Source organism: Antechinus flavipes, chromosome 3, assembly GCF_016432865.1.
Source record: "Antechinus flavipes isolate AdamAnt ecotype Samford, QLD, Australia chromosome 3, AdamAnt_v2, whole genome shotgun sequence".
NCBI classification, from domain to species: domain Eukaryota; kingdom Metazoa; phylum Chordata; class Mammalia; order Dasyuromorphia; family Dasyuridae; genus Antechinus; species Antechinus flavipes.
Window position 1 is genome coordinate 20,789,156 of NC_067400.1, and position 8,901 is coordinate 20,798,056.

At 38.4% G+C, this 8,901-nt stretch overlaps 1 pseudogene; it reads right to left on the reverse strand.

The window, feature by feature from the left end:
* Nucleotides 1-5,745: 5,745 nt before the first annotated feature.
* On the reverse strand, nucleotides 5,746-8,088 carry LOC127556975 (cyclin-F-like; annotated as a pseudogene).
* Between the last annotated feature and the right edge of the window lie 813 nt (nucleotides 8,089-8,901).

Here is an 8,901-nt window from a genome sequence, read left to right on the forward strand (position 1 = left end):
AAACAGGGCTGCCACAAACATTTTGGCACATACAGGTTTCTTTCCCTTCTTTAATATCTCTTTGGGATATAAGCCCAGTAGTAACACTGCTGGATAAGGACCTTATCATTAAGGAAATTCTACTTTTATCATTCTACACCTTCTCTGAGATGAATAGTCTTAAGAGAGTTTCCTGTCACATTGAGGGTTACAGGATCATAGAACCAGCATATATCAGGTAGATATTAAACCTAGGTCTTCCTCACTTTGAATCCAGTTTCGTATTCATTTTTGTCATTTTACAAAATGGTTTACAATAGCATAGCATTATAAATAAGGAATATTCTGTCAAGACATTGTTCTTAGAATTTACATCTGATGGTTTCAAATAAAGATAGATGAAATTATTCTACCTCATTTTCTTTACATGATGACATTGATGGAGAAATCTAAAAGAACTTACAATAGTGAGCACAATCTGTAGTCATGCACAAAAACTAATCAGACACATTATTCTGCATTTTTATTAAAAGATGAAATCTGCTTGTGCTCATTGTATCACCAACCCTATTATTCAAGAGTATGGTTCACTTGTTTAAATCAGAAACAAAATAGATAGAAAGTATATTCCATTCAAACAGTAGACTGGGGGTTATGTTGGTTATTTCTCAAATCCTCCCAGATCAGTTCACTCTTTTATTTTATTTTACGAGGTTTTCCCATAACTGTATGCTTTTTTATATGCTTCACAAATGTTTATTTATTAATGGATTTATGTGTTGAAAGTCAAAAATGTTTGTGGCAGTTCTTTTCGTAATGGCTAGAAACTGGAAATTGAAGGGATGATCACCAATTGGAGAATGGCTGAATAAATTGGGGTATATGAATGTTATGGAATATTATTGTTCTCTAAGAAATGACCAGCAGGATGAATACAGAAAGGTCTGGAGAGACTTACATGAACTGATGCTAAGTGAAATGAGCAGAACCAGGACATCATTATACACAGCAAAAACAATACCACATGATGATCAGTTCTGTTGGATGTGGCTCTCTTCAACAATGAGAGGATCCAAATCAGTTCCAATTGATCTGTAATGAACAGAACCAGCTACACCTAGAGAAAGAACACTGGGAAATGAGTATGGACCACAACATAACATTTCCACTCTTTCTGTTATTGTTTGCTTGCATTTTTGTCTTTTCTTTTCAGGTTATTTTTACCTTCTTTCTAAATCCAATCTTTCTTGTGCAACAAGATAACTGTATAAATATGTATACATATATTGTATTTAACATATATTTTAACATATTTAACATGTATGGGACTACCTACCATCTAGAAGTGGGGGTGGAGGGAAGGAGGGGAAAACTTGAAACAGAAGTTTTTGCAAGGGCCATTGATGAAAAATTACCCATGCATATGTTTTGTATATAAAAAGCTATAATAAAAAAATGAATAGAATACAGTAAGTGGTCAATTCAAACAATTATCAAAACCAAAATAGCTAACACATATTCAAGAATCCAATCCTAATGAAGCATGATTTGGCTCCAGTAGGGAGGATAGAATGATTTGTGTATCAATAATCAATAACCATCTATTCAGGAAAGCTGTATTACTCTTGAGAGGAAAAATAGTAAGCAAGTGTACTTTTTTTTAAAATTTCAGTCACTTATTAAAGATTGGCTTTTACACTGTTTCTTTGTGATTAATTGTTATCTTCTTCCTCTTCCTCCTCCTTTTGTTTCTTTTTTCTCTCTTTTTTCTTCTTTCTTCTAGTTCTTCTTCTCTTAGTTCTTCTTCTAGCTCCTCTCACTCTCCCTCTCTTTTTCCCCCTCCCCCTCTTTCTCCTTCTCCTTCTTCTTTGAGTTCTTCTAGTTCTTCTTTGAGTTCTTCTTAGAGTTATTCTAGTTCTTCTTCAAGTTCTTCTTCTTCTTTGAGTTCTTCTTCTTCTTCGAGTCCTTCTTCTTATTATTATTCAAGTTCTTCTTCTTCTTTGAGTTTTTCTTCTTTGAGTTCTTCTTCTTTTCCTTTTCCACAAAGTTTTTTGTTTTTTTTTTCTTTTCCTTAAAATTCTTGATGTCCTTCCTTATAAAAATCAAAGAAATGGAGTTTCCTTATGAGAGCAAAATAAGATGTTATAACAGGGATGTCAATCATGAGTCTCCTTCCTTTTGACCAAAGGCTATTCCCTAAAAATGATTCTACTTTCATGGACTTGGAAAAGATGGAGCTGGTGACGTCTTCAAATATTTGAAAATTCATTAATAAAAGGAGGAGACCTTTGTAATTCTATGGTACAGTACAACTCTGTGGAAATTCACTCTTTGATTTGGTCTAGGCATTGTAAAGAAAACAAAGATAAAACTGAAAGTAGAAAAATCTTTATTTTTCATTTTCATTCAAACTGCTCTTAGCTATCTTAGAAATTAAGGGAAATAAAGCAAAAATTGAATTATTCAAAGGAGCATAAATAAATATTTTATTTTGAGACAATGCATACAATCCTCCTATGCTGATGAAGTGCAGTAATTCTAGTTATCTGGAGATTCAATGATAAATGGGTTAGAACTTATATTGAGCAATTCATAAGGAAGTACTTTTTATCTTATTCACAAAATTATGGGTTTTCTATGTAAGTGCTACTCAGTGAATTATTTGGGGAATGCAACTCAATACCAAAGTAACAACACTCAAATAATTTGCTTTTTGATATTAATAACCACATTAATTAGGAGGAGAAATGTTGAATAGGGAGCTGACCTCAGTCAGGTAGAACTGCTTCAAGTGTGGCCAATTATACAGAGTCTGGTGACTCCCTTGGCGACCACTTAAATTTTCAGTGTCCCAGACAAGTGTATAAGTTGGAAACTAGATACTCATCTGCTTCAAGAAAGGGAGTTTTTTTTTTCCTTTTTAATAGTTTTTTATTTACAAGTTCTATGCATAGGTAATTTTATAGCATTGACAATTGCCAACCTTTTGTTCCAATCTTTCCCTCCTTCCCCCCACTCCCTCCCCTAGATAGCAGGATAACCAATATATGTTAAATATATTAAAGTATAAATTGAATACAAAATAAGTATACATGTCCAAACTGTTATTTTGCTGTACAAAAAAATCGGACTCTGAAATATTGTACAATTAGCCTGTGGAGGAAATCAAAAAATGCAGGCGGGCAAAAATATAGGGATTGGGAATTCAATGTAATGGTCCTTAGTCATCTCCCAGAGTTCTTTTACTGGGTATAGCTGGTTCAGTTCATTACTGCTCCATTAGAACTGATTTGGTTCATCTTATTGCTGAAGATGGCCAGGTCCATCAGAATTGATCATCATATAGTATTGTTGTTGAAGTATATAATGATCTCCTGGTCCTGCTCATTTCACTGAGCATCAGTTCATGTAAGTCTCTCCAGGCCTTTCTGAAATCCTCCTGCTGGTCATTTCTTACAGAACAATATTATTCCATAATATTCATATATCACAATTTATTCAGCCACTCTCCAATTGATGGGCATCTACTCAGTTTGCAGCAAGAAAGGGAGTTTCTTTAGAGAACTTGAAATAAATGAAATCAGACAAGTCCATTTAAAAATATAGATATCAGCAAAAAACCCAAAACAAAACATATATTTCATGTTTGTAGTGAGGACTTCTTTGCTCCAAAATCCAGAGATATAATGTTGTTAGATTGCTATTTGATATATAAGAAAAATGAAAAATGATTCTTTAGCAAGCATTTATTAAGCATCTACTTTGTAGTACAGTGTTTAATTGTACTAGATAGTGGATAGATTAAGGATCTATTATTTACAGTATAAGTCAAGGTAAATCTATAATTTATATTCTGAAAGTTTTCTGAGGTTTAGGTAGTAGCAGAGACTTACATCATCACAGCATTATAACAATATCACACCCCTACCATGTTTCAGAAACAGAATAGAAAGCCATGTCTTTCTGATTCTAAGACCATCATTCTTTACCCTAAACCATACTAGTTCTTATCTTTGAAAAATATGTTCCCGGAAAAGATAGCCATTATTTTTTGTCAATTTAATCATATTTCAAGTGTATGAAACTTTCTCATTATGTAAAGAATTCCTGTTGTTCTATTTGTTTTATATGTTGCCTGGAATCAAAGATGGCCACAAAAAGGTAGAAACGGAACCAAAATATGTCCAAAAAAAAAATTCTTAAAAAATGAATGTGACAAAATGGAAAAAGAAAACAACTCCTTGAAAAATACAATTAATGAAATGGAGGGAAAAAAATCCATTGAACGACTTTAAAAGTGCAATTTACTCAATGCAAAATAAGGTTAAAAAAAGCTAACTGAAGAAAATAATTCATTAAAAATTATAAATGTACAAATGGAAATGACTCAAAGATCATTCAAACAAAACCAAAAAAGAAAAATTAAAAATTAAAATATAAAATAGCTTACTGGAAAAACAACTAACCTGAAAAATAGATACAAGAGAGACAATCTAAGAATCATTAGGCTACTTGAACATCGTGATGAAAAAATAAAATAAAAAAGTCTGGCCACTTTAAAAAAAAAAATCAAGAAAAACTTTCTTGATATTCTAGAGCCAGACAGTATAATAGTCATTGAGCCTTGGAAAAATACAAGAAAAAATTAATTAAAAAACAAATAATATAATCCTTACAAATGAGTAGGTTAAACAACAAATCATTTGATAATTACATCCAAGAGAATGACAATAATGAAACAACATATCTAAATCTATGGGATGCACAGAAAGGAGTTTACAGGGGAAATTATATCTTTAGATTCTTACATGAATAAAATAAAGAAAGAGAAAATCAATGAATTGTTCCTGCAACTAAAAAAAAAAGTTGGAAAAAAAAACAAATTAAAAGTTGTAGTGAGTTCAAATGTTGGAGTTCTTGTTCTTCTCAAAACACAGCCGGTTTAGCTTAGAGCCCTCCGGATGCCTCCAAATCCAAAGGTTCTGTCCTTCAGTCTCTGCCTCTGCTTTCTTCAGCCTCCAACCAGCACAGAGATGGAATGAATCTCTTGTCTCCTTCCCATGGGGCTCTGCTAGCTTTCTGGTGAGTCTTTCAGACCAGCTTGGTCTCAGTGGGAGGCATGCAGGAGCCCAGCCATCTACCACAGTGGTGTGAGATGAAGATGAATCTGGTTGTCCACTGAACTCTCACTCGTAGCCTTATCCTTTGAAAACTCTTTGCCTGCCACCAGCCAGCCAAGTGGAAAATATTCTGCCTTGCCTCGGAGAGAGGGCTTCTGGCGTAACTCCGCTGAAATCTGACCGAAAGCTTCTGTCTGTTTCTTTTATCCAAGAGGGAGGAATTGTGGGATATGAGAGAGAGGGATTATGGGTTTTCTCCCATAGTGCTCTCTGGCCCAAAGAGCTTCAAGGGAGGTGTGAACTCCCTTGAATTTACAAAGTTTACTTTGTGAAGCTGGCATACTTGTGAACTCCAATGAGTAAAGGTGTAAACACAAGCCTTGTATTAATTAGTCCTACTTAGTACCTTGTTTCAGGTTCTGCCCAAAACATCTTCTTGTAAGATTAGATCAACTCTAATTAGTTAGCAGTTTGTAAGGATTCCAACATCTCCCCCTTTCTTTTGTTTTTGGAACATAGGATGGTCATGACCTCCCTGATTTCTCAAGGTTCTCAATGAGAACCCCACCTAAAAGGTGATCACGCCTTCCCTGACATCTCAGGAAGGGAGATGAAAACACCAAAGGAAATAGGAAATCAAATCAGATTAGTGGGTTTCTGAAGGGGTCCACATCTTGTCACTATGCTCAGCCACATTTTTCCTCTTCGCCTGTCTCCGGTGCAGGCCGTTCTCAGTGGGACTGGTGTGAAGAGACTGTAAACATGATTCTAAGGTGGCTGTACGTGGGTGAGCGTTCGGGTCCCTGCCTGGGGACAGTGTTGAGGTAGTTTTGACAAATGCTCCAAAGTTGTTCTCCATGGAAGAGGATGTGGGGCTGGCGCTGTTGACTGAGGAGTAGCCCGAGGTCACTTCTGTTTTGGTCTCCCTCCTGTCCTGAAAAAGGAGCCACTGTTTCTCAGCGTGCATGTGGTCTGATGGCGGCAGCACATTCTGCTTAGAATGGTCCTCTAGTCAACTGTCTTCATCACTGGACTCCTGACAGCAGTGCTGTTCTGGATCCAGATACACCACAGTTACATCGAGGACCCCGCTGGGAGATGTGACATCTCCCTCTTTTTCCCCTTCACTTTCCTGGTCTCCCTCATAGCCAGAGCAGTAGTCCAAGCTCCAGTCCAGGAAGTTGCCCAGGAGAGTTTCCTCTTGGCTGGATAACTCGGCAGTAGGTGTTGTCACAAAACTGCCTCTATCTTCCTGAAGGCTGTTTTCCCTTCCTCTTTTGGTTCTCTTCCCAGAGGGTGAGTTGAGGAAGGTTTGAGTTTCAGCCACACTGAGGGAGGAAGAAGGTTCTTTGTCCTCTTGCTTCACTCCCAATAACTTACATAATTGGCCATAACCCATTACCTTTTCTTGACCTATTCCTTCATAACGTTTATCCTCAAAACGTTGTTTCACAGCTGTCAAGGAAACTTGTCTATAATCCTTTGGGGCATCATCATGGAAGCATTTTTTGTGAAGGCTCAAAACGCAGGGTATTAGGTCTTCATAGAAGAATCCAGTGCATTCCCACGATTGACTTGTCCAGGGATGTGCTTGCCCGTGCATCAACTTGGCCAGCAACAAGGCTGCAGCAGCCAGATGTGCTGGGGAGTACACAGAGAGGCTGGTATACAACAAAGAAAGTTCACAGATCAAGCTGTACAGGTGAAGAGTTCTTCTCTCTGTTGGGACTACATTCATTAGCACTTCTTTGTAATCTACAATAGTAGGAATTCGAATCTTTCCTTCCAGAGCAGAAATGATCTCTCCCATCATTCTTACTAGATCTTCATATTTATAAGTATTATCTGTGAGCCAAACTGCTTCACGAATTGTCAAGATCTCTTTGCTAATGAAACGGGTACAGATAACCATGCAAGCAATTCCCAGAAGCTGTAGCTTGGCTCGAGGTACCACTCTCAGTTTCAGGTAACGATCCACACATTCCACTGTCATGTGAAGGCACAGACTTGTAAAATCCTTCATGGTGGCAACTTCCACTAGCCAGTCAATCAAGATGTACCTCATTGTATCATCCATTTCTTTCTGCACAGTGAAGATACTCTCTTTACTGACAGGGTGAGAGGCCCGAAAGAGCTGTAGCACCATTTCATTGGAAGATTTTGCTTCTAACCCAAGCCGGTTTCCATTTCCACAAGCTTTAGCTAAAGATATCTGTGCTTCCCAGCAGCCCTTGGTTGCATAGTCCCTGAGTTTTCGGAGGCTCTGGAGATACCTTCCAGGATCTGACATAGCAGTCCTCTGACTACTTTCCCAAAGGAGGTAAGAACTATGCAAACATCCCTGATTTGATGAAGCCTCGAACATTTCAAGTGCTTCTTTTTTTTTCTCTTCATCCTCAAAAAGGCTTAAAACTTTACCCAAACAATATAATATAGATCCTTTATGAACTTTTTGAAACTGACATTCTGCTTTGAGGCTTTCAAAGACTACGGCTTTACAGCAGCTTCCAGAATACCACGGAGGGCGAATAAATAGCCAGACAAATGGAGCAGCATTAACATTCAGGCGTTCGGTTAAGCTGAAGAAACGTGATGCCTTTAATCCATTCACTTCTGCCCGACCCTCCTCAGAAATAGACGAGCCTTCATTGTAGAGGTAGGCAATCGCTAGCTTCACAGCAGCTTCAAAATTACCGCTTTCGGCAGCCCTTTCAAAAAGCTTTAGATTATCTGTTGAAGGCCACGTCTCCCGGAAGCTTGCACGTGCCCAAACACTGGCATGATTATCTACAAGACACTTGAGATGCGGGTGTACAGCTCGGACGGCTAGGAGATCCTCCGCAGGAAGCCACTTCAGTATGTGGAAGAGGGCATCTTCAGGGAGACTCAATAAAGTTAAGACTCGGGGCCTCTTTTTTATTCTTCGTTTTGAAGGAAGACAAAAACACTTGGAGCATCTGCAATGAATCACCCGGCCGGGGACCCTCATAGCTACTGCCGCTGTTGCTCTTGCCGCCGCGGCCGCCGCCGCTGCCGCCTCCAAGCGCTCTCGGCCAGTCGGCTCCTGGTAAGAGCCCTGCGAGCCGCCCTCTCCAACCCCTCTAAAATCGGAGGGTCCAGGGTCCAAGTCCCCTTTGGGACCAGCTTGGTCTCAGTGGGGGAAGTGCAGGAGCCCAGCCACCGACTCCTCTCCAACGCAGCTGAACTCTCCTCTGCGACCAGCCAGCCAAGTGGAAAATGTATTCTCTCTTGCCTCGCCTCGGAGAGAGAGCTTCTAGCGTAATTCCGCTGAAATGTGACCGAGAGCCTCTGTCTGTTTCTTTTATCCAAGAGGGAGGAATTGTGGGATACGAGAGAGAGGGATTGTGGGTTTTCTCCCTGGCCCAAAGAGCTTCAAGGGAGGTGTCAACTCATAAAGGTGCAAAGTTTACTTTGTGAAGCTGGCAAACTTGTGAACTCCAATGAGTAAAGGTGTAAACACAAGTTAATTAGTCCTACTTAGTACCTTGTTTCCGGTTCTGCCCAAAACATCTTCTTCTAAGATTAGATCAACTCTAATTAGTTAGCAGTTTGTAAGGATTCCAACAACTATAAGAAATTTGAACAACAAGGGATAGTTTATCTCTCAGATCTGAGTTTACTTCAAAAGGGAAGAATTTATGACCAAATAAGAACTAGAGGACACTAGGAAATGCAAAATGAATAATTTCCTTACTTTAAATTAAAAAGATTTTGTACAAACAAAACAAGGTAGCCAAGATTAGAAGGGGAAAAATTTTTTACATCCAGTTTTTCCGAAAAA